The following is a 26,666-nucleotide window of genomic DNA, read 5'->3' as shown; positions in this document are numbered from 1 at the left end:
GAATGTCCTGTTTGTGACACAGAGCGAAAGCAACCCATTGGTCTGTATATGCAGCCAAGTGCCTCATGCAAGGCATGCCTGTTACCAACAGAGACCTCGCTGTGTCCCTTGAGAATGGCCCAAGCCACAGTCTCACGTGGGCTAAATGGGAGGATCTGGGATGCAACCCCAGGCTCAGCAGCTGAGCAGCATGGGAAAGCTGCTGGGAAGGGCAGCACTAAAGGTGGGGGAAACATGCCACAGAAAAGGGCTGGTGACACCAGTGGGGCATCCGGAGAATGGGTTTTGTGGGAAAATTTTTATGGGGAAATCCAACAAGTTTGAGAGACAGTATGGTGAACAGAGAAAACAGAACTCAGACAAAACTTGTGAGAGCAGAACGTAACCTTCTTATGTGCTTGGGGTCTGAGGGAAAGAGAAGGAATGACTGTGTGCAGTGGCTGCAGGAGGTGAGGTATACAGGCATTATGCAAGCACCACCACCACCATAAATAAGCCACAGCTTTAAAAAATGTATCTCCTGACTGCAGGAGGTAACGTGGGTGCTGTGTTTAAAAGCCTCACATGCTGATGTCCACAAACATCCATGAGGATGGAAGAGAATCTAGGGAAGATGGGAAGTCAGCTCTCCATACCCTGTTCAGAAATCTCCTGGATTAAAAGTCTGGAGTTTAGCAGGGTAAACATCCTCCTTTCTCCACCAGGGACAAATAGCACTGACTCTCCCTGCAGAAGGGAGGACCTCCAGTGCCCTCTAGTCCTGTTCGAGGCCCCAGCTCAGCACACTGCTGTGCTCGTGCCTGCCACTGGCTCCAGCCATAGGCATTGCCCGGCATTTCTCCCCCAGTGTTAATTAATGTAAGATGAGCATCACACAAACGGAGAGCATGTATCTACATATATCCTGGTCTGTTATTAAATACTTAGCAGCAATATCCAGCTCCTATGGCCATCACCCGGCCCAAAAAGCCTCCAAATTCTCAACGATGCAAAAATGATTGGCTATTCCCCTCCTCTGGTCAAATGTCTCTCAGCAACATCTGCAAAAACGTTGTAACTTTGCAATGCAAAACAAGGTCATGATTGCCACAGCGACAGAAGTTTGGAGTTAAGGTGCTACTTCTATCTGTGTCCCACAGTGCTCAGCTTGCCTTTAAAACAGCAATGTGCATTATGCAGTTAGCATCAGAAAATCACAGGATCTTTCCAGTATTTTGGACCTCTGTTCATTTCGTTGGAGATCTATCCTAGAGTCCCCTATTTTGTTGGTTGTTTTCTTTTTCTTTGGAGATCCAGATCTCAGATTTAAAATCAAACGCTGTTTTTAATTAATTATTGAATGATGGCATTTGCATTCTCACAGAATGGACTGTTAGCCCATGCAATTCAATAAAGGTGGTCCTCTGCAGAAGTAGAAATCTTGCTGCTGCTGCAAGTTGCAAACACCTCACCTTTAATACTGCCATATTTCCCTGGATATAGTATGGTCTTAATCTAGGGGATTAATACTTTCTTCATGGCATCTGTGTCTTCCATTTCTGTTAAAAATTGCAGTATCTTCTTCTGCCACTTTTGGTAAAATAATTAAGTTTCTAGAGAGATTTCTGGTGTGGAGGCACCAGCAAGCCACAACACTGAATGTGTTATGATCTGATTGCTAGGGATTTTATATTTAGTGTGTCTTTAGTTGTATTGTCTGGGATACTGTGAAAAATACTGACATTAAATTATCCTCCATTTCTTACAGACTTCCTTCCTCTCTCCTTCTCCCCAATAGCATGGTGCAAGGCCTATCACTACAGTAATGGGACACTGAAGCAAAAAAGACATCTGTCATGGATTTGGCCAGATGGCATATTTCTGTTTTTAAATCCAATTGTGAATTGGGATAAAATTAAATTAATAATTTTGAACAGAAATGGAGATTAGAGAGAGAAGATCAGAAAAGCCAAATCTTTTTGTTCTGATGCTATTAAAATGAAACAGCATTTTTCTTTAAAAAACTCATTTTGAAAGCCAGCAAAGCTTTTTTTAAAAGGTCTTATCTCATGAAAAGTAAATGAAATGTTTCATATTGGGTCGAATAAAATGCTTGTTTGAACAAAGCTGGGGGTTTTTTTGAGCATGTAGTTTTTGCAGCTATATCAACTATGCAATTATTTAAATCGAAGTAATCCTGCTCTGATCTATAAAACTATAGACCAAGACTAATTTCTTTAATACTCACCCACTTACTTTGGAATACTATCAAAGTATCTGGACTAGTACCCAAAAATGTGATCAACATCAGAGCGTAAAATACAGTTTTATGCACTCTAGCTGAGGCAATGAAAAGGTAGTTATAATTAAATCCTTCCTTTGAGCAACATTTTCTTTTTATTGAATACTTTTTAAAAACAGGAAGATAGACAAGAAACAGGAAGTGGAAATCGTTACATCTCATGCACGACTGATTGTTAAACAAATGCATAATTCTGTTCATCGTTGTTCCGAGAACTGATGAAAGCCTTCCTTCATTGTTTCAAACAATCTCTACTCCATGGCCAAAATTCAAGTGATGTACCTTGTTACTGTCAACACAGTAGTAAAAGGTGTGCTGGGATCCCCTGGAGTCCCCTGGGTAGCAGGTTGGTAGAACACACAGGCTAGTACTGGGCAGAAATGCCATGCAATTGGTGGCAGAATGACCCAAAGGGTGACCACAGGTGGAGATCAAGACAACTTGGAGTACAGGCTGAGGGATGTGCCAAGGTGCTGTCCCATTTCCTGCCACTGATTGCAGGTGACATCTCTTGGGCACCCGCTCCAGCAGGACAGCTTTGTGCTTCATTTCAGGGAGGCACACCTGGCCAAGCTGCCCCTGCTGCCTCTGAGGCACATGCAGGCTCTCGGTTCTTGCTCCCAGGACACGTTTCCATGTGGTTCTGGCTTCTGCAGCAGCTCCCAAAAGATCCTGGTTGGCTGAAATGCTGTGTTCCCCAGATCCTGTGTGTCATCTCATTGCGTGGTGCCCACCCCGTCTTTTTCATCCCACTCTTGGGAGGAGAAAAGGACAATTTTCAGAGCTGCAAGAGTCTATGGATAAACAAACAAATAGCATGGTTGTCTATGAAGGTTGACTTAGGAAGAACAAAGCAGTAATGATTGCAGAGAAAATCTACCAGTGATCCCTCAGCAGGGAGCACCCTGCGTGCTCTTTGGCTTCTGCACCTGCTGGTACCTTTTGTTCAGCCTTTGCCCAATACAAGCACAGCACCATCGAATTCCTAAGTCCTGGTACAGTTTTTGAACCCATGCTCTCTGGTTTGATAGTTCAGAAATAGGCTGTCATGGTGCTGGACATGTGGCTGTCACAGAAAGCATTACCAATATGGCCCAACAGCCACTGAATTGTCCCTAAGGGCTCCAAATCTCATGGCAGACCATTTTGATGCTGAAATCAGGGAACAAAATGTACTACTGTGGACAAGTAATATGAGTTCAAAACACATCTTGAGTCCCAAACACTGTGTTTGTGGTTTTATACCTGTTTGCAGTGATACTTCTTTTCAAACTGCTAAGGTTGCTGCAGCTTCTCCAGGACCACATACCTTATGAATATTAAGGTATTCTCTTGTGAAAGGAATTCAGCATATTTTCCCTTGACAGAGGGTCTCTCTCAAAAGCACTTCATGTCAAGCTAGTGCTGAAGGGACACGTTTGGATTGCATCTCTGATGTCATAGGCTGCATGACAACAATGATTATATATCTTGTAATAGGGAAATACCAAGAAACATTACACATATTGCATTCATCAAATCTGCCTGGTCAAAGTAGACCCCTTAATAGATATATTTAGTACATAAAACAACACTTAAAAACCATTTTCATTTTAGCTTTTGATTCTCCCTCAAACAGTCAGAAATACTCTGCATGTGCAACTGAAACCTGTGTTAAATTAGCCTTAGAGGGCTCATATTTTTTCACTTTGGATCACTAAATCAAGTCAAATTCTAGCCTCTGATGAAAAAATGTCTCCTTATTAAATGATAGTAAAACACTGAACAATTTGATCTTTCCATATAATTATGTCAAGCAACTTCATTTGCAGTAGAGACAAGCAGTAAATGCAACCTTTGAAACCACAACAGAAAGCCTCTCTAATTTCAGATGTTGCTAGCACACATCAAACTATACATACAGAATTACCAGCTCCTAGAATGATGAACACCATTTCTCTTCTGTGAAAAGTGACCTCCAGTCTAAGAATTTCATCTAGAAATAGAAGGAGTTTGAATTACTAATCACATTTAGGCCTCAGCAATGTAACTGCCCAGCTAATCCTATTACTTCTTTTTTTAATATAAGTATATTGCTTTAGAAAAGTGTTAGAGACCAGCATGGTATACTGCCATGACAACCAGACAGAAGTTCCCTGCAGAAGTGCTGCAAACACACCCTGTCCCCTTTCTCTGTGGGAGCTCTTTAGAGGAGGAGAGCCTGGTACAGGTTTTTTACATTTAGCACAATTTGGCAGGATGTGATAATCTGCTGGGTAGGCTGGCTCAAGTCCCTGCCTAAGGCACTCATCATTGTTGTCTGTTGTCAGCCTTTCACAGAAGAGGATGTCCTTTTCTCTTGACAGAGTCTTTTGGCCTCAGAGGCTTGGATTCATCGATAGAAGCAGTGACTCAAGGGAATCTGAATCAGCCATGAGCAAGCCGATGTTCAGCTTAATCTCCTAATTCCCAGCTACTCCAATGACCTTTAAACAATTCCTCTCCTTTCCTAGAGTCCCTTGCCAGCTGTTGTCATGCTAGGTTTAAAATGGGTTATTGATTTTGGCCCTTAATCCTTCTCTGTAATCTGGCCCCTTAGTACCTCTTTGATAGGACAAAAATTCCTAAATATTGTTATTTTAAAAATTTTTCTTTGTCCTTTTTCTTAACAACACTTCTGAGAGCTCAGAAGGCCATTTCTCTTGTATCTTTTCTGTCAGTCACTGACATTCATCCTGGCTGATCTTTCTTGAATTTTTTACTTTCCCTTCTATGCCTCTCTTTTCTCCATGGTCTCCTCTGCCATTTACTGTGAGTGGCTCTTGGGAGAAACCTGGGTTTACCCTCCAGCTCACCAGGACATATCAAGGAGCACTTTCACATTCACCTTCCATGGGCTGGGTTTTATGCAGAAGAGTGCAGAGTACCCAGGTCAAGTGGGAGTCTGGCAAGCCCCAGCGGGTCCCTCTGGCAGCAGGATTGCTAGCCAGAACTCTGGCATGCTCTGCAGTATAAACCTGCTGCAGAGTTTATATACAGGCTAGTGCTTGACCCATCAGATGTGATGGTTGAAACTACAGGATTGGGTGGGGAAGATCCTGCTTTAAGTGTTTGTCTTTATTGCACCTTTCAGTAGATCAGTACTAAAAGCCTTTTCTCCTGCCCCTCCCACCCAGCAAAATGCACTGGGTCAAGTTTGGCTAGTCTCTGTGTCCCAGAGAGCTGATGGATCCCAGAGTTGAGTGCCCACAAGGCAATAGTGGAAGGAGCCCATATTCCCAGTCCCCAAATAATTTTGTCCAAAGCTGCATTGCTGGGCAGGGAAAGGAACTCTGGGGAGAGAAACTTCATCATGTCAGCTCTATCACATGCCATGTGTACCAAGGCATCAAGGGTTCAGATTTGCAGCACTTGCTCTGCTGGATTTGGACTTAGAGACCAGTTTGCTGCCTTAATTTTTTGCAGTGCCTGATTCTTCTTATACACTCCAGAAATCACCACAGCTACTCCCCTAAGAGCTGTATGGATCCCAGGTCTCAGGTCTTCTGCTAACCTGCAGTTTTGGTCCACAGCTGGTTGGATCACCAGTGGGTTCAGCAAAAGGGACAGAAGCAATTTCCTCCTGAGGCATAAAAAGCACCCCAACCTCTACCTCTAATATTTGATTTTCCTCATTGTCTGGACCAGGTGCCACAGGACCTTGTTTTCTGAGTTAGTCTCCTTCAAAATCTCATGAGAAAACAGAGATGTGTGGGAGATCAAGGAAGAAGAGGCTCTGAACTGGGAATCCAGACCAAAAGTGCAGGTAATACCTGGCTGGGTTGTGGAGGACCCAGGACTGAGTCACATGAGAGGACAGTCAGGGGATGGCTTCAGGTGGTGCTGGTGCAGTGAGTGCAAGAGAGAGCGGCAAGGTGGGCAGCAGCATTTTTGCAGACTCACAAGAGAGGAATGAGTGCCAAGAGACACAAGAGCAGGAACTTGTAGCAATCAGGCTGGGAGAGACTGTAACTTAAATCTAATGGCTGTAGGGTTGGGGGGAAAGGAACATTAATGTAATTTTTCTAAATCCCAGACTAAGAACCAGATTCCTTGAGAAAGCCTTCGGATTAACTGATAGCACCACAGAAAATATGCAGACATAGCTTACATTTTTCTCAGGCTTTAACTACCTTAATATCTCAGATAATGGAAGGATGTCAGAAAAATTTAAACACCCAGAAGCCTTTGGAATTTGAAAAGCTCTCCCAAAACCTAATTAGACCTAGTTATTTAATCTGGACAATTATTTCACTGTGGGCTCTCATTTTTTTATTTTTTCTTTCACCTGCAGTGCTCCATACTGGAGTTAACACCGTCCTGTGAGAGGCAGAGGATCCCCCCCACTGTGCACAACCACCAAGTCCAGCATCTTTTATTTTGTCAAGAGTTTTGGGGAAGGTATGTTCTTCTCCAGGACTGTAACATACTGGAGCAGCAAGGCTAGGCTTAGCTACAGGCCATGGCTGTCACACCCCAGGCCTGGCCTCTGTGACCTGAAGCTTTTCTACCCAATCAATCAGAATGACAAACATTTCAGAACTCAGCAGCTTAACAAGTCCCATAAAGACAGCTAACATCCCAGGAGACTTTACTCCCAAGTTCATCCCTAGTTCTTTCTGGGGAGAAATAGATCAGAAAACAACCAAAGCAATAGCCACCATTTTGTGACACAGGATGCTTTTTCAATTATATCAAAACACTTCAAGAAACCATTTTTCTTGAGTTACCATTTCTCTTTCTTAAGGGGGAGAATAACAAGGAGAATATCTCACGAGTTTTAATAGTCAGTAGTGAATTGAACATCAGATAACTCCATACAAAATCATCTTTTCTACATTTTAATGCACAGGATATTCCAAAAAGGGTAGAGGGGTGTTCCTATTAGGAGCAAATAGGACCAAAAGATTATTAAATGAAAATATTTCACAAAGTGAATTTCTTCCTTCTGAACACCTGGAGTCAGATTTCTTTCCAAAACCAATGAGATTCAAGAAAGCTCAGTGTATCTGTAGGATCATTCATGGAGGAGCCTACAGGGGGGTGAGCGAGCTGTGGCCCCAGACTGAACTGCTGACATATAAAGGAGGCAGCTCCCTCTTTCTTCTGTCCTACAAGTCCTTATCCTGCCTGTGTGCCCTGGAGGAGGCCAGGGAGAGGATGCAAGAGGAGCAGATCTGCTGCTCCTCACAAGTCACAGTTTTGACTGCAAGGAAAAGTTAACAGGAAGGTCAGCAGAGTGATGGTTTTCAGGTATCCTTTGCCCTGTACAGCAGAGGGTACCTGAGGTTTCTTATCAGTGATTTCGAACACTAACTACGCCTCCAGATTCCATCACTCACATTGCCTGTCTTGACAGCTGTCCCTCAAGGTGACTGCCTGATGCCCTCTAGGTTTTCCTGATCCTTGGAGCAGGGGTTGCATTTTTAAAATTATTGATACCCCTCATCATTTCCCCCCCTAGGGATTTCAGAGTCTCCTGGCCTGTGAGTTCAGCTGTCTCCACTCTTGCGTACTTAGACCATGCATGTCTTTGTCGTCCTCTCCTGCAAATGTACTATCTGTACCATGCCTCCTTCCTAGGAAATGTGGGAGGCCCATAGAGATGCTTTCTGCAGTCAGCTGAACAGTCTGAGCACCCCACAGCCTCACTGCACTTTGGCGTTAGGCTCCTTTCCTCTCTCTCTGTCATTTCTGAGGCTACTGCTGTCCCTGCCTTTAGCGGCAATAATCAAATACTTCAGGTCTTATGTTCTGCAGCCCACACCAACACCACCACCAGCACCCAAGGCAGAGTCAGACTCTTTCCTCACAGACATCACCATGGGGCGGGGTCCTGTGTCCAGTCTGGCTCAGGTTACCTCTCTGGAGCAGGACAGGTCAAGTTACATGATCCAAGTGCAGACCATCAGAGACAAGAGCTCTTCAGCTGAGCTTGTCATCTTTAGCTCCATTTAGGAACAATGGGGAGGGAGAGATGCCCATATGGTATAATTCAACTAATCTCATTTATGCATCTGCTTTAGGATGGAATGAATTGTGCCCTAGATTCACTGACTCCAGATACTCAGATTGTGGTGACCACTTCAGATAAAGATGTCTACAAGACTGCCAGAGGAACCACACCCTGTGAGACAAGTTGCTCTGGAAGTGTGTGGTTAACTCAGCAATCTCCTGAGACAGGTCTTTTTCTGGTTTACTGTATATGAGCTCAAGGCAGTTTGATAATAAACTGAAATACATTCTTAAATTAAATAAGAATATTCATGCAACACATGGCACCAGGTTGAACTGAACTAGTGCATATTCTTATGTAGATAAGGTATGTGATGATATGCTTGATCTGTTATTAGGAACAACTGATTAGACGGAAGTAACCTTTTTGCAATTAGCAAAATAAAGTGCTTAAGTAATCAAAGAGTTCTCTTTTCTAAGACTGTCACAGTATCTGTGCCAGTCTATCCAATGCTCATCATTAACCAAGAATTTCCTCATGTTGCTTTTCACCCCTTTACTTTTCACACCCTTTTACTTTTTTCTTGCTTGATCTAGAGCAGCTCAGCCCCCACATATTATTCACAGTTCAAAACTGGAGCTACGCCTGTTATCTCAGAAATGTTCCAGTCATCTCTGGGCTGACACTTCTCTAGCAAGAAGGGCAACAAGGAGGAGTCAGTCTGGCTATGAATGTCTATGTATACAGGGAGTATCTTACAGAAAAGTCAAGGACTGGAGGATTTTAGAAAATATTAAATGCTTTCTTTACAGGCCACACTGCTGTCACAGGAATGCAGTTACTGCGAGCAAATCAAGTTAGTTCAAGGCTTATGGAAGAGTGTAGATTTGTTTTCTGAAACAAATCTATTATCCTCAAAGCTTGCAGAATCTCCTCTGCTGTGACAGCTCAGGTCAAATTCAAGTGACTTTGCTATAAAATGAGAATGATGCGCCAGAGGAAAAGTATAAAAGAGGTTGATCTGTGTGAACTCCCCGCTCAGAGTATTGAGTTCACAGAGCAGTGCTCAGTAGTGAAGGGATCTGAAAGGACCGTGTTCACAGAGTTACATGGATGCCTTTTCAAAGAGCAGGCTGACAACTTGCTAGAACATGAGAACTGTGCTGAAAGGTTGAATTCTGAAAGGCATCTCCACTACTTGAGCCAGGCAGGCTGAATCTGCTCTCCTCATGTCTGTCCCAGGAGCTGTTCTCACCATCCTCTGCAAGCACTGAACACAATCCCCTGTTTGAAGTTAGGCATTTTGATGCTTTCTGCTCCTCTGAAAACTCAAAAGCAACAGGGCTGTTTCAGGCCTTCATACCTGGAGGACAGCAGCAGCAAGGCACAGGACTGGCAGCAGCATTGGAAGCATGGAAGTCTGGACTGCACATTAGAATTTTTATAAAAACAAGCCTCTGGGGAATAATAGCCTCATTATCTCACTATATAAGTTTACTCCCTGAGTATTACTTCATTAGTTTCTTGTGTGCTGTGAACCTCTTGTTTCTCTCATGGTCTTTTGCCTTACACTCCAATTAGAAGCAGTTTTGGGCAGGCACCATCTTGTGAAGACAATTGTCTGGAGGAACCTGCTCTGCAGTGGGGTCTTGGAAGTGCTGCTGTACTACAGGCAGGGAACAGCCATCCTGCTCTTCCTGAGGAGTCCGGAGGTCTAGAGGTGCCTGCCAGCTGTGAAGTGCTCTTTGCTGAGGCAGCTCACACACAGAAGTGGAGCGGGTTTCCACGAAAAATAGTCTCAATCACTGAGATATGGGGGATAATAAAAATGAAGCTAAAAGGACAAGGAAAAAAGATGTGTGAAAAAAAGCTTGAACCTGAGAAAGAGAAGGCAGACAGCAAAGAGACTGCCCAGGTCTCAGTGCTATGGGGGTGTGATCTGTGAGCTGCAAGACAACTCCAACATCAGTTTCCATGACTGTAAGGAGAGGGACAAGTAGGAACATAGAGCCTTTTTTTCTGAGGAGGATCTGGCCTACTTTTTAATCTGCAATGTAAAAAAGTGCATATCTAACAGGTTAAAGAAGAAGGGAAGAAGGAACAGAACAAAAGGAGTGAAAGAGATAATGAGGAACTTAGTGGAGGACTGACTCAGGGTTAAGAGAAGGACAGCTTAACCTCCAAGGGTTAAGAGAAGGACAGCTTTCCACCTTATTAAAAATAAGCTGTCACCACCATCCCACTAACAGATTTTTTTCTTTGAAGGGTATGATCTATAAAAGTGAGCGCAGCACAAGGACAGGTTTTCTTCCTCTACTTTTATCACTAAAGACCTTAAATAAACTAAGGCAAAGGGCATAGTCCATTACTCAGTCTATATGGTGGTCTCTGTGCCGGGAAAGATCACACACTTATACCCCAAACCAGACCTATAAAGACAGACAGTCCTTGAGAGCAAGCAATCCAGGAGACAGTCTTCCTGGAAAAGACAATTTTATGGTACCAAGAATGATCATAAATACACTTACTCAATGCAAGGCTAAACATATCCTAATTTTCCCCAGGATCTAGATAACAGGATTGGTCTTAATTAAAGGGAAAACTAGGCTGGGGCAAAGAGTATGGAGAGTTGATCTGCACCCAGCCTTCTAGGCAGAGTAAGACTTCCAGTTCTCCTGGGAACACAGCAAGGACCTGGCAGTGATGACAGCCCAAAATCAATGCAGGAGAACGGGCATTCACTTAATAAACATACTCCTCATGCAACACACTAGCCTTACCCAATGACATTTCAGGCAATATATACCCAATCTGGCACAGGCTAGAGCAGATACATACAGGCAGAGGGATCCAACCGGGCTTCAAAGGTGTGGGAAACTTTTCCAAGCAGCCTCATAGTAGAGTTCATGGTGGGAGGAAGAGACATGCTAAAAAAATAATGGTGATCCTTTCCCTTATGGCTCCTTAGTGCGGGACATGTAGGCTGCAGTAGGTTGACAACTAGCCTGTCAAGAGGGAATGGACATCGTCAGTCCTTGAAGTGGACATTTCTTATGGTCACTGACCAAGCAAGAAGCCGCAAAAGAGCCTCCAGTGTCACTGCTAGGCGGTACCAAAGAACAGGTTTCTGTTTGAAATCGTGTTCAAGTATAAAGCTATTGAAGAGGCCTTATGGCAGCAAAATCTAAATCTTTCATTAATGAAAGAACAGCAGATGAATAATCACAATAAAAGTGTCTGTTACCATGGGACAGGGAAATAGGAACACAATGGGCATTTGATGAGCAGCGATTAGTCTGGCTCCACAGACTATTTGGGAAATGGAGAAAAAGAATGGATTGTATTAAATGCCAAATTCAAAAGACACAATTGGGAAGCTTAGGTCAAAGAAATTAAAGATGGCTACACCAAAATGAGATGCTGTCTCTGTGGATCTATGGTTGAAGTGAAACTTTTGAGTACAAGTTATGTCTATGAGCCTATAATTACAGGGTGTCAGGCATCTCAGGGATGTGGAGGGGCTGAGCTCAGGCTATGCATACCTCCCACATGGCATTTTCTGACTTCGTGCAAGTCTTCAACCTTATTGTTTTCTTAATGTATTCCCCAAACCTTGCTGAGATATTCCCAGCTCAGAAATCGCTGTGACATTCCCTGCCCAAGGGGGACTCCGTAGCTGATGCAGAGCTAACTTGCCCCATGGTGAGTCTCACACAGCCGCGTGGCTGGCTGGCTGCTCCACAAGTGGCTGGAGTCCTTCTGAGGTGTCCCTGCATGAAGTGGGACCTCCTGACCTAGTGACAGCCAAGACAGAAGCAGAAGAGAAAGGAGATGCATGTGAGAGTGCCAAGTCACTGGACCACACATGCTGACACAACTGGGAAAATCTAAGAGAAAACAATAACTATGAAAAAGAGACAAATACTGAAGCAAATGCACCTCTTTGGAGTGGGAGTTTCTCATCAGCAGAGTGGGCAAACACTGGCTTTAGAGGAAAAGCCTTGGCAATACAAGATCTCACTTCAGGGTGTACTCTTCTCCATTGTGGGGATAGGCAAGCTACAGGATAGGATCAGAAACAAATGGGAAGAGGCAGAACAAGTAATACCACCATTTGATAAAAACTGACTGTTAATTCTATATGGGAATGTAATTAAAGACAGCCAAACCATCATACCTGAAGTGCTGTGTAAAAATTATATTGAAAGGAACCCAGGAAGCTCATTTGCCTAAGAAAAGGGGCAGAGACACTTTATACTGCTTCAAAGGAGAGAGACACTGAAGATGTTAAAGCTTTTTCATGTATACCAAGGTAACAGTCAATTCAAGTAAAACTATCCACATAAGCAGCCCAGAGAAAATTGTCCTTTGTCTCTACAACAACAGATTTGTTCAAGCTGCTAAGGAATAACATCCCCACACTTTATATTACACTTCTCATGACCTTTGGCAGAGTTTGGTTGAAAAAGAAGATATGCAGAACAAATCTTTCAGTAGATATGGTAGCAATATAGTGATGTATAGCAGTGGGCCACACTTCACAGGGTATGACTGTGGCTTTTTTATTGGAGTACACCCAAATTATCACGTCTGTGGGAAACAGTCTAGCCAACAAAGCCATTACTAAATTACTATTGGTTTTTATACAGCACTGATCAGTGCATGGACGTACACCTATCTTGGGCTAGAAATTGGCAATATCTACTTGATAAGAAAAATAATTTTAGGTGAAACAAAGACAGGAAATTTTTTAGAATTTGCAATAAAAAAATCAAGAAAACATAAGACAAGGAGACTCAGTCTGAAACTTTTGATTTAACATCTAATGGAACCATTCATTTCAAATTAATCCCTGAAAATGTTTGCACTTCTTTTTGAAGTTCTTGGGTGAAAAAAAGTTTCTGATTAAAAGAATAAACAAAGTTGTGTTTAAAACATCAAACCAAAAAGCTCTTCATCCTGTTTTCTCAAGGACATCAGAGTGTCAGAGAGAAAACTTTCTCCAAGAACAAAAGTACTTTTTAATTAATTTACCTGACCTAATCTCATCAAACCATTCATCTTTCTCAGCCTCGTCTTTAGAACAAATATCCTATATGTGAAGAAAAAACCTCCACTCTAGTTAACCCATTCTGTCATTTTGTCAGAACACTGACAAATAGGATTTGCTCTCTATAAAAAAACTCATACCAGAGAAGCTGTAGATACATATGAAAGAAGAGATGAAACAACAAAGTTGTGAGAAGCCTTAGAGAGAAAGGCATCTGTGGAAGCAACAGCAGCCTGGGGGCCACCCAGGGTGTGAATCCCCCCATGCTGGGTGACTTGCAGACAAAACCTCTCTTGGTGCCAGGGAGCAGATGCATGGGGGCACAGCAGCAGCGGTGCTGCCTGCAGAGGTACCGGTGCAGACAGCTCTGTTGGGCTGGGGAAGCTGGGCCTCAGCGTTTGGCTTTTGTGATCCTCAAGAGCTGTGGCACTGCTGTGCAGGTCGCTGGGAGATGTCTGGTTATAAAAAAGAAGTCGATGCTGGCTGTGGGTTTTTATTTTTGTTGTGTTTGACCGGAAAGGTATGGGGCAAGCACTTTAGAGGGCTCTGGCTAAGCCAGGCTTCATCCAGTGACGCATGCTGAGAAGAGCTGGTCTCTGGAGCTTAGTGAATGACTTTTGCTGTTTCCTCATCTCCATGTGATGTACGGACCACTCACCCCTGTCCTGAACCCCTTAGGTTCTTCTTAAAGGTAAATAGATGGCAGCATGGCTGCTCCAGCACTAGTTCTGCAAGCCCAGGTGAAATGCTGGGATTCACAGGGACATGCAGAGTCCAGTCCTTATTCTGGGCTCAGGTGAATCTCTGCAGGCTCAAAACCTGGTATTTTATGTTACATATGGGTGCTATTTTCATCCTCCTCAGGAAGTCTTTATTCTCAGTGTGCTGGTTACAGACTCGTTGAAAGTAGGGCGTGCAAGCTGATCTCTGAGCTCTCTGTGCCGGCAATGCTTAATCACATCCCACTCTAAAAGAAACCATCTGATGTCAAGATTTGGATGATAAGAATATGGGACACATTAGTCATGGAGGAGCTGACACACACAGAGCAATAACAATGAAATTATCTTGATATGGCTGCCCTTCTCAGGATGTGGACATGGAGAACTCTTAATACCTAAAAACCAGAGACTTAAATCCCTTTGTTTCTTCTAATAAATGTCCTGTCCTTAGCTACGTGGGACCACCACCCTACGCAGCAGATGCATACTATTAAAGCATAAAAAGTATAAGAAAGCTGCTGTAAAGGACTGCATAGATCATTGTCTCAACTCACAAGGTCCTGCCTTTCAAACCATTTCGGTTTCATTATTAGAGATAATTGTATGCTTTGTTGTTTGCAAGCAAACATTGCAAAACCTGTACTCTATGCTCTTGGAATACACACATGAAAAAGGTGATAATTTTTAATTAAATAAGTTCTTAGACAAGCAGCAAAAGTCTTAACCTGGCAAAGTGCTCAACAGCATGCCCAGAGTGAACTGTGTGGGTAGTTCCAGCAAAATGTGTTGGCAGGATGAACTACAACAAGGTTAATAAGCCAGGCTCATTAGGAGCTGACATAGGACCTGGAGCATGAGATGGGACTAAATGATGCAACCAGTTTGAGAAAATCCCCTTAAACTGAAAGAATACCTCTTCCCCCTCCTCCCACCCCACACCAAGAAAAAAACCCAAACAATCCAAAACCCTTATACAAGGCAAATGTAACATGTACCCTTTTGCCTCCTGTCAGGAGTGCCTTCCAAGTACCAGCATGGCCTGGAAAAAGACAGGATTTCCTGAGAAATCTTAAGAGATATGAGATGATGTGCTCCCAACTTGGGAATGCCATTGGGGAGGACAGAGTTTTTCTCTTTCAAAGAAACTTTATCAGCTTGGAACAAGCACTTTCATTTTCATTTTTCCTGAAGAATCCAATGCATATTGCCCTCTCTTTTTTCCTGGGTGATGGAAAAGGGACATTTCCCCAGACCTATGCATCAGTGCTGATAACACCACTTTGAAATTCACCAACAAGCTATTAGGGCCATAAAATTTACTCTTCTACATTCTAAGAATATTTTAAGATGCAAATACTTCAGATAGCTAAAGGTGTCAGGACCCAGAAACCAGCAGGAGTTCTGTAAAATTCAACATGTCCTGCATTTGTGAAAGTTACCTTAGAACCACAAGGGAAACCGATGCCATAAGAGACCTTGATGCAGGTATTCTTTGTACAAGGATCTCGGAGAAAACTGCTTATGTCTTACTTGTCAGGTACCTGTACTGCAGACTCTAGCATATGAACAGAATCTTGAATTAAATACTGACATTAAGAGTGCTTTAATTAATTTTCATAGGAAATGATTTTGAAAATCTGATCAATAATAATGTGAGCACTTTTCCCCCTTGCCCACTTTCTACCATGCTCAGTATCTATCAGTAAGCAAAAATTAAGTTAATAGTACACAGGGCAATCCCGAATTAGGCCTTAGATTCTTGAAGATCTCAGAAGCTTTTGCCTAGCACTGCAGTTTTCACTATTTATGGGGTTTTTTGTACATACCCAGATCCTGAATTTATGCAATTAATTGAGAATATGTATTTCCTCCGTCCCTTGAAGTTATCAAAAGCTGGAAACCTTGCAGTTGAAACAGTATGAAAACAAAAGGCAAAAGTAAACAATATGAAAGTTAGCAATCTTAAAATATTCATGAGTTTTTGGTACACTTCCCAATTTCTGAATACTTGTTTGGGAATGCCTTCCCTGGTCCTTGACAGGACTTTCTAGGTCAGGGAAATCCAGCTATACTGTGCTAGCCACTATTCTTTGCTTGCAGAGTATGGATATGTTTTAGTTTAATCTCCAGAAGGAAGATGTGTGAAAGCTGGGTTTGCTTGGGCCCTGCACAGCGCAGGGTGATGATGAGTGATGACTGCACACGAGGACTCTGCTCCAGCTCAAAAGCCAGGTGATGCACAAGCTTTTACCTTTCCTCATCACTCCTCCTGCAACTAAACATTTAGAAAGCCTTGAACTGGATTTTTTATGTGTTCTGAACTACCCCAGAACATCGGATTATGGACCTGTTCTGGTCACAAGTGTGTTTCTTAGGTCTCGCTACACATGCACACAGAACACAGATGCCTAAATAGCTTTATTCATAACAAAGGCATACTATTTCAAAGCAAGTGAGGACCAGATGATTTTTTAAAATTCAATTCTCCTTTATGCATCTTTCTCGGGTGCTTATATGAATTAAATTCCTAATCTTCTGAGCTTTGCCCACCGTATGTTATTAGAGCAATTGGTTTTGCAGTGACATCTTTGATTTCATTACAAAAGACCGTGGTCAGAACTGTTCTTTTAGGACTTTAAGTGACTGTGATGGGCTGTTGCTACCTTGTTACCTCCTTAACACTAATCCTTCAAAACCTGTGGCTAGGAGAGACAGCCCATTCTCCTGCAAACTCCTTTTGCCGTTTGGCAATTTGGGGAAGAAGAGCAAGTCATTCATGCTATGGAAATGAAATGAAAAGTGAGATGGAGAAGCAGAATAAGATGCTGCTCAGGGAGATGCCACACCAGCAGAGCCACTGACCACCCCAGGATCCACCCTTGCCACCGCCCATCCCACACCTCAAACTTGCCCATGCAGGGCAGTGGCACACTGGGAGCGTGGCCAGACTGATGCTGGGAGCAGACTCCTGCCCTGGGCTGAGGACAGGCGCCTTCAGTCACAAACAGCTTTGCGTGACCAGAACTAACAAGGTTTCAGTGAACAAAGTTTTGGAGAAACTGCAATGCTTCACTTTGTTCCACAGAGTTTATAGTTCCTCACCTCTGGCCCCTTTTAATGCTATAATTGCTCTCTTAAATTTCTCTTTATTTAATGTCACCCAGTCTGTCTTCTTTTGTTACCATTTATTTAACTAAAACAGGCAGAGGCTGATATTGAAGGCAGGAACAGAGCCAGCACGTTAAAACCTGCTTTTAATTTAAGGTTCTGGGGCTAGTTTCCTAGCCATTACCACATTTCAGAGAAAATGAATTTTCTTTCTCTCTGTCAAATGATGGCTGATCTAGATCTAATTAGGGTCAGTTTCACCTAAAGATGAGTCATTTATATTCTGAATATATGGCTTCCAAATTATTGTTTTGGTTTAACATCAGACATGAATAAACCCATGCATATCTTTTTTAGATGGCACTGAAGATAAAAATCAATGGCTTTTCCTCCACAAATACCTTTCCCAGCAAAAAGATGGCAGCTGGATGAAGAAAAAAAGATACAGCTCAGGATAAGGACAAATAAGATTAAGTGTAATTGCAGAATACAGTTTTCTAAACTGCAGAAAAAGTGGCCTATTTAAAACTTACTGAAAAAAATAGCTCTGAATGTTCAAACACTTGAAGATAATTTTTTTGACAAAAATCCCTGGTCATGCAGGGCCATACTACTTTTCTTTAAGCATAATATGGGTACAGAAACAAAACAGATTGCAATGGAAGCAACTGGAAGAAAAGAAATCATACAAGACAGCAATTCTGTAGCAGTATTGGCAAATACTAAACAGTGAGGAGAAAAACTCTTCTTTTTAAACAAGTCAAAATCCCATCCCTTTTTCAGATAGGAGCTTTTTGTGTCATCAGTATGCCTTGCAGCAAAATGAAAAGAACACAATTTTATAATATGGCTTCTTGTAGCCTTACTTTGTCAGGAAAACCTTGGAAACATGAATTTCTGTTACCACTCTCATTTATACTCTGTGCCTTTCTTTGGCATCCATTACCTGCTACTTCCACTCTTCTACTTTATCATTGGATGACCAAGAATCAGCACTGGAGACACACATCTCTGTCCAGGATAACACCAGGGCATTCAGCTGTGACTAACGGAGATGCCTGGGACATAAGCACTTCAGTGCTGGGAAATAACAAGATCACTGAAATACACCGTGGAAATTAAATCTCATGCTGCTTCTTATAAGATCCTATAATAAGTAACATAACCTTGTTATTTTATGTTTTGAATAACTTGGGTCAGCAAAGGAACTATGATTTTGTCAGTGTTTGCTTCCTCAGAGGAGGTGTTATCTGTAAGTTCACAACTAAAGGCTCACCAGAAGTGCAGATGGCACCGACCCTCTGCTGTTCAGTGGGATTAAGCAAAGCAGACCTCTGCTATCAGCAAGGTCTGATTTAGGGCAGCCTATAAATCAGTCAAACACCAGGACTATCTGGCATCATTGGGATCCTGAAGACTTTGCAGATCCCTTTCGCACTGTGTTCCTACTGCAGAACAGCAGCACTGGTGTCTTTTCACGAGTCTGCCAGGTTAAGAGCATCTTTTGTACATGAACTCTTAGAGAGATGGATTTTTCTTTTCATCTTAAAAAAAAGATAAAAAGACTTGTAATCATTGCCACCTGTTTTGGTGGAGATTTAAAGGAGCAGAATGAATCACAAAACTCAGAGATGCAATGGTTTGTTGCTTTACAAAGAAATAGGGATAGTTCAGGGTTATATTTCTTACATAATTTTTAATCATTACACTTTCCCTGGGGTCTGATGCTTTTTGTTCATTTAAGAACCCAGCAATATCAGTACTTTTGTATTTAGATTTTTTCTGCGATTTCATAAAGCCCTGAGTTCCATCACTCACCACATAGTCCCTGCCCAGCAAAGCATCAGCAATGTACAGAACTTGTGCTGAAGACACAGCAGTGAAACTGTGGGGTGTGTCTACATGCAGCTCAGGACCAGGGTCCTGCAGGAGGAAACCCAACAGGTCAGAATTATTTATCCCAAGAACACTTTCAGCTCCTTTTTTGAACTTTTACTAAACTGTAGTAGCAAACCAAGGGTAACAGCTGTGTGGATCGAAATTGAAAATGTTCATTGCCTTATCTGAAAGCTGAAGATGTGTGTTTCCACCTTCTACAGACACATAACACTGGGAGGCAAGAGCCCATGTAGGTGTAAGGTGGCTCAGAGAGCAGCAGCAGTGTGGTGTCCAGTGCCGAGGAAGGCATGCACAGTAGTCTAATTGAAGCCTTCTGACAGTGAATGGCTGTGGAAATTCAGTTACAGTTTTCAGCAGGATGGTTATCTTACTTTAATCAGCTGGAAGCAATCACTGTCTAAACCAGTCTCTGTTAACTTTGCATGCAGTTTCCGTTCACAACAACCAAACTCCTGCTTGGAGCCTCACCAATTTGAGTCAACCATACTTCAGTAACAATAATTTCAACATTATGCCACAACTTACCCAAGAACAAAAAACTCCTCCCATGCCAAACTCGTCCTTGGTTCACCACTAAACTCCGTGAAGTTATTCTGGCCATGGTCTTGACATAGAAGTGGTTTAAGTTTCCAGGCTGGTCAAATTTACTGCTATGTCTGATATTCAGTTTCACGTATATTGAGTACTTGTCCCTTTGATCATGTGAGCTGTTTATTTTATATCTGCCTTGTTATTGTGGTTCTTATTTACAAGCTGCAGCCTGGCATTGCACGCACACACACCCAGGCATACACAGATGCACAGACCAGATCATTGCTGGACTTGATCAGCTTCTACTTCTAAGAACTTTTCCATCTTCTTTCACAAGTGTTGTCTACTTCAAACAAGCACCGCAGTTTACAGAAACACTGTTAAGAAACGAAAGATTAAGCTCCAATACTGCATTTTCAGCTAAGGCATGCCTGGAAATACAGTCAGCTTTCAGGCAGCATTTTCAGTGTGTGCAAATATCTTGTCAACACCACCTATATGGCATGTTGAGAAACTTTGTGAAACAGAAAAGGCAAAAACCTCTTTTAGAGAAAAGAACCAAAATAAAATAAAATAAAAAAAAAAACCAAAAACCTAAGAATAAAACATTAGCAAGATGCGAGAACTCAAACCATTTAAAAAAATCTTATAAACACATAAAAAAGAAAATTTCTAGGGGCAACAGCCCTTTAAGTGGTGGCTTCATAATAACAAACAATGACAAAAGTTTGTAATTAGACAGTGCCTTTCATCTGAGAGATTCATCAGCTCTTAGCCATTACTGACTATTAATTTGACACCACTTCTTCTCACAAGTGCACAGCTGCTGTGTTTGAAGGAGAGGAGATAGGGAAGTGTTCACCTAGGAGCAGCACATGTCTGAACTGCAGTTGTTCAGACTTTTAAGGAAAGCTTACCTAAGTGTCTGCCCCTAAGCTGAACTAAAACATCTGCAATCCAAAACTGTTCTTGCTTACTCATTCAAGTTGTTAAAAATGCCCATACTTTCAGGCACCTTCTAACTCCCACTCACTTGCCTCAAACCAGAGTGATAACACAGGCGTGGAAAGGGCTGTTACGGCTGTGAGTTTAATTGTAATTCAAATATACTTGAATATTTGAACAGCTTTTGATCTAGAGCTAAATACAAGCAAATTGCTTTACCTGACTTAAGTGCATTTCAGACACGTAGCTGCAGAAAAGGATAGGAAAACGCCTTCCCTTGAAAAGATACTAGTGGCTAATGTGCATGACAAGATCCCAGCAAACTTCACGCGCATGGAGGTACGGCCAGTTAAGCCATTGCTCAGGCATTTCCTGCATGCCCTGTCTTTACAAGACTCTTCAAAGATTCCTCGCAGGCATGTCTCTCACATTCTGGGCTTTACCAAAAGCTTTTGGTAATGCTCTCTGGGCACGGAAGCCATTAGCATGAGAGGCAGTGAAGTCCTGTGACTCACTTTGGGGAGCCAGAGCCTCTCAGCGCACATCCTTGGGCTGCCACTGATTCACCCGATGTTAAGCAAATGCCTTTGCCTTCCCGTTTGGGATAATGAATACTCTTGTCAGACAGCTGTCAGCCAAGTTAACTCAGGGCTTTAAAGACAAATCATGCTAAATAGGCATTGATTTATAGACAGCTCCTCATCAGCTGGGGAAATACAGGGCTGGGATTCCCGGTACTGTAAAACTCCTGAAGCATGATGCACAGATACCTGAGCAACTTGACAAAGACTCAGCTTTGGTCCAGGTTGGCTCCTGCAGAAACCCTTCACTCCTGTGCACCTGGTTGTTGCAGGGTAAATTCACTGGGAGCCAAGCCCAGGCTGCCTCCACAGGCAGGCACTGTTCCCTACCAGAGCAGTAGGATTTCCGGCACCCCGGAGCGTGAAACATTCAGCACGATGGTTCCAGGTTCTACCTCCACCTCTCTCCCAACCCCCAGGGTTCATGCCAGCAGCTCTGGCTTGATTGACTTGAGCTGATTTTGCATTCAGGTATCTTTGCATCGTCATCTCTAGAACCTGCAAAATGCCAGCAGTGATACCAAACAGGTCAGGCAGGTAACCATCTCCCATCCACCAGCTTTTACTGGTGCTACTCCAGGCCACACTGAAGTGATGCAGTTTCCAGACTGTAAGTGTGGGGTCCGAGAGGTGCTTGCTTTGCTTTTGTTTTATACTTTATCTATTGGGCTGGGCTGTGAGTGAGAAACAGTGCTGTGTATAGAGCACTAAGATGAAGAGTCAAGGGAAGAACGGAGGGGCAAACTAAACACACACTACCTATCTCTTCTTGACACATCTATCAAATGCAGGGGCACAGGAAGGGACAAAGAAGCTTGTCAGAATATGTGTGGCTGCTCTAACAGTGTCCAGACCAAGCAAACATGCCTTGCTGAGGTGCTAAATGGGGCAATGAGGGTTATACATATGCATCACTTCACAGTACCAAGGAGATGAGTGCATACCTCTAGCCTGTGGCCTCCTTCAAACCTTTCCTTTTGTTGCTGTGTGTCTGTCCCCCCCCCAAATAACCACTCAAAAGTGTCTTGTGCTTGAGGAGCTGTGGGGCAGTTTGCTAATGTATGACATAATACACAGAATTGCCTTGCTGCTCCCTTATCTGAGACAAGAACTATTTTTTTCCAAGCTGATGGTCAGGCTGACCTATTTATGCAAAGGTGTTTCCACAGCTCATTCCCATGTCAGAAACATGGATTAGTCTTATAATGTTAAAGTGTTTACTCAACATCATGGGCCAAACTTGGCCCTCAACATATGGCCTTCACTGCTCTGTTGAAGAGCTGTGGGGAAAGGGTCACACATATTGTTAAACCCAGGGTCTTAGAGCCCCAAGCTTGACAGGCTGTGTATGTGTGTGCATGTGTCTGACTTCACACAGGCTCTGTGCTGAAAGAACTAAGAAGCCTCAGTTTACTGTTACAGCCACCAGAAGCTATAATGACCTAACACACTGTGTGCTTTGCAGCCCTGTGTGCCCCTAATTTAGAACTTGTGTTGTCTAAAAAAAAAAAAAAAAGCCTAATCCCAGTTCAGGAAACAGAGACAGGCACTGTTGGCAAAGGCTGCCAAAAATAGAGAGGAGTCCACTGATGCCATGTGATGACAGATGTCTGCAAACTCACCATATACCATTGTGGATCTGTGCCCAGTAGAGGCAAAGGCAAGATCCTGAACAATAATTCCCAGCCTATAGGAAAAACTTGGTGCCTTTTCAAATTAATAAAAAAAATCACTAGGAAGCTTGATAAATCACAAAAATGCTGAACAAATGGATACAATAAATTCTGCATTTCTCTGTAGGAACTGAGTGCTTATCTCAGGGCTGCATTGGAAGAGCCACTATCCACTACAGTTGGTGTAGTAAGGTCCCTCACAAGCTGTAGTGGAAGGAATTCTCATCTCTCCCAAGAAAATCCTAATAATCATGCTCCAGAGCAACTTGTTGTAGGGTTCTTCCATTCTCCTCCTGAAGGTGGGCACAACACAGCCAAGGACCCAGGAGTCAGTGGACAAAATACGACAAGCAAGAGGCCTGGTTCTGTCAGAGCATTGAGATACCTGGGCTCTTGCTTCCCTGTTCCTGATGCTGTTTGTGTGATGAGATGAAAAGCCAAGAGACCTGGAGATAAAGTTCAGCAGTCCAGTGAGTTCAACCACCTGATCTACTTGCTTCTTGCTTCAGGCACCTCAACACCATCACTGAGGATCTCTCATTGCATTCCTTGCTAGTTGTGGCTTCTTACTGACTTTCCATTAAATCAGCTCAGTGTGTTTTCATACACTTCTGCCCCAAGATGCCAGTGATCTTTCCCATGCATTTACTCATCTTGGGGTCTGAGAAGAAGCAGTAAAATTACTCAAGTCAATTTAGGACTGTGGGATCTTGACATCCCAAGGGGTTTTCCTGCTGCTAGCTGAGCCCCCAACTTCATTAGTAAGGTATGATGATGATTCAGGTAAACCCAAGTGTTCTGCTGACTTGTTATACCAGCTCGTGTTTCTACACTGTGCCTTTCCAAGTTGCCTGACTGGACAGGTACCAGTTCACACCAGCTTCCTTTGAAGCTTTAATTTGCAGCTTGGATGCACAACTACACCCAGGACCACAACTGGATTTACAAGGCCTGGGAAAAGACTGTAGAAATGGATGTACTTTGCTTTCCTCCCACACTACCCTGCAGAGCTCACAGCTACAGTTTAGCACTGGTGAGTGTGAATGTGGTCTGTCTGAACAGCCTGAGTGATGAAAGCTCTGGGTGGGAATCTGCATGTCCGGCTGGGTTGGAGTGTGCTAAGAACAAGAACAGGGATCTTAAATGCTGACTTTATCAAGAGGCATATACATTCAGATTTCTAATCCTTTTTTTCCAGCCTCTTCTGCCAAACATAGGAAACTTTTACCTTAGACCCCCTGGCTTGCCATGCTTCCACAGGTTGTATTCACCAATAGAAGGGAGGAAGAAACAGGAAACAAAATCTGCATATTTTTGTGGCCAGCTGCAGCCAGAACAAGATGTCTTCATTCTGACATCTCTGCTGCTCAGATGTGCTGCTGGATGTCTCTGGTACATGACTGGCAAACAGGCACTTTTCCCATGACAAGCTGTACTTTCCTGTAACATGGCCACATCTCTGCTGTACAAATCTGCTTAGGATTTTACAGATCTTTTACAGACTGATCAGTCTCACGTGACCTGAAGGTGGGCATGGGACAACCCTTTAATGTTTTTTCACTAAGTTTTTATTGAAAAAATCCATTATCATTTCAATGAATCTAATGCAACATTCAGGACATTTGGAGTCTATCTTTGACATCTTCAGCATTTTTGCTGTTAACATCTGTGGTGATGTTTTCCAATGATGCCATAATGAGGAGGCAAACTGTAACTCTTATAATCCCCACTGCTGCATCTTTCTTCTTCTCTAGTGTGGAGTAGCATTATTGAAACTCAGCTAAATGGTCACATACAGCTGATGCTCCCATAAAGAATCTTACCTAAACTAAAGTCAAGGGTATATGGAGGACAGTCTCACACTCCTAGTCAGAAGCTGATTTGGATGAAATGTTGAAAGCCAATATCTAGAAACCCCTAAAATCAATTCCAAAATCCCACTGGCTCAAATAAATGAATTTGTGATTAAAGACCTGTTTCAGTCATCTGACAGCAGCCCTTTCAGTGATTCCAGTAAGGTTTGCCTCAGACCCCTTTCTTACCTGTTTCTGTGTCTCAACATGCAACATGTGAAGGCCTTCAGAGTCTGAACATGGTCTTTTATCTGGATACAATAAAATCTGCAGTAAGAGCATTGTGGTGTCTCTTGTGTAATGCTCAGCTTTAAACAATACATTGGGGGAAGACTTTTTATCTCTATTTTGTAGGAAGCAGGGATTAAAGTGGGTTGCAAGATTTCTCTTAAACAAAGAGCTTGAGGGGGTGGGACTAATAAAGCTGAGCATGATAAGTGTGGGTCCATGACTAAAGAGAAACCTACATTTCAGGTATAGTATGCAGATAAGGCTCCTTGGCAGGGCTGCAAGATAGTGTTTTTCTTCTTCTGGAAATGAAATGCATCATTAACAACGGTTCTAAAAGAGGAGGAGGAGAAGGAGGAGAAGGTGGAGGAGGAGAGAGGAACCACCAGAGAGCAACAGCTTTTAGCCAGATGATGTATTTCCCATGTAGTACAGGAGCTGTTATATTCTGGCACCCTCTCCTAGTATTGGCCAGGAATGCTTTGGTAAAGCTGGGAAGGCAGATTTCCACATCTCATTGCAAGACACATGAAACAACCCCCCAGGCAGATTTCCACTGGCAAACAAGCAGGATGCAGCATAGAAGTAAGTAAATAAATCACTATTAAATCATGCTGGGAAGAATATCATGGCTTGGCATGCAGACATCTCTATCTGGAGGAGCCAATGCTTGTCAAGAGAAAACACAAGAAATTCCCTACTTAACCTGCTTTCAGGGGCTACTTATTGCAGTGGCAAGGTCCAACAAGGATGAAACAAACTAAGTAACATTTCTAAAAGCTTGAACAAACCATCTCACCCCATTGAAGAGCACTGCACCTGGGCCCCAGTTCCAGAAAAACTTCCAGTGTTTTGGATCTGTCAGCAGCAGACTTCAGGAGCCCAAGATCCAGGCTTGAAATCTCTTCCTCTAAGATGGGAATAGTTTGATCCATTTTCTGGGGCTGGCTGTCTTTATCTAAAACAAAGAAATATCTATTGTGTGCTGAGATGTGCACCCTGCTGTGATCTCAGCCCCATGCTGAGGCACATAATATGGAAATGCTTCTTCCAGTGGGATGATCTTTGAGTAGCACCCTGCCTACTTGTGCAGGATGATAAAGCTGGGAACACTCCATGGTGCTAATCCTGCAAAATCCTTTCTAAAAGCCAGTTTTGGTGTTCATAAACAATTTAATGAATTTGACTTTTCAGAGACATTGTGTTTCCTTAGTAGACTCCTTTCTGGACTTGTTAAATTTTGGTGCTGTGTCATAAGAAAGAAAGAAAAAATATCAACAAGGTGACAGCAAAGGCTTGGGGAGATTTTAGTCTGTGTGTAAATACTTGATTGGGTTAGTAAAGAAGTTTGAGACATCCTTTTCTCAGCAATGCCCAGTGACAAGACAAAAGGATATGGGCATAAATTAAAATACAAGTAATTCCACTTAAACATAAGAGAAAACTTATTTTGCTCTGGAAGGGGTCAAACGCTGGAGCAGGCTGTCCAGGGAAGTTGCAGGTTCTCCATCCTTGGAGACGTGCAAACCCCAACTGGACACAGCCCCAGACAACTTGCTCTAGCTGACCATGATGCCAGCAGGTGGTTGGATTGGATGATCTCCAGAGGTGCCTTCCAACCCCAGCTGTTCTGCAATTCCAGGATTTTCTGATGTGTGAGATGCTGACCTCTCCAGACCCTCTGGGATGCTGGATGTACTGTGCAGCCCAGCCAGCAGCCCACAGGTTTGCCTTCTCATGTAAAGTGTGTCTGACCCAGTGAGGCTCTTGGGAGAAACCAGGAATGGCTTCTAAGGGGACCAAGCCCTGGTTCTTTTTCCT

General features: G+C 42.9%; 2 long non-coding RNA genes across 3 annotated transcripts; one reads left to right on the top strand and one right to left on the bottom strand.

Annotated features, from left to right (window-relative positions):
- Positions 1-2,353: 2,353 nt before the first annotated feature.
- On the bottom strand, positions 2,354-26,108 carry LOC109143981. 2 transcript variants are annotated; one of them, XR_002044456.2, is made up of 2 exons: positions 25,645-26,108; positions 2,354-3,075 (listed from the first exon to the last, which is right to left on the bottom strand). It is a non-coding gene; the product is annotated as an uncharacterized LOC109143981 (long non-coding RNA). The 2 variants fall into 2 exon arrangements; XR_002044457.3 differs by lacking the exon at positions 25,645-26,108 and adding an exon at positions 8,161-8,307.
- On the top strand, positions 6,002-9,020 carry LOC109143980. The gene is made up of 3 exons (XR_002044455.2): positions 6,002-6,065; positions 6,594-6,700; positions 8,326-9,020. It is a non-coding gene; the product is annotated as an uncharacterized LOC109143980 (long non-coding RNA).
- Positions 26,109-26,666: the final 558 nt, after the last annotated feature.

Source organism: Corvus cornix, chromosome 2, assembly GCF_000738735.6.
Source record: "Corvus cornix cornix isolate S_Up_H32 chromosome 2, ASM73873v5, whole genome shotgun sequence".
NCBI classification, from domain to species: Eukaryota; Metazoa; Chordata; class Aves; order Passeriformes; family Corvidae; genus Corvus; species Corvus cornix.
This window is presented reverse-complemented; position numbering and strand designations above follow the sequence as displayed.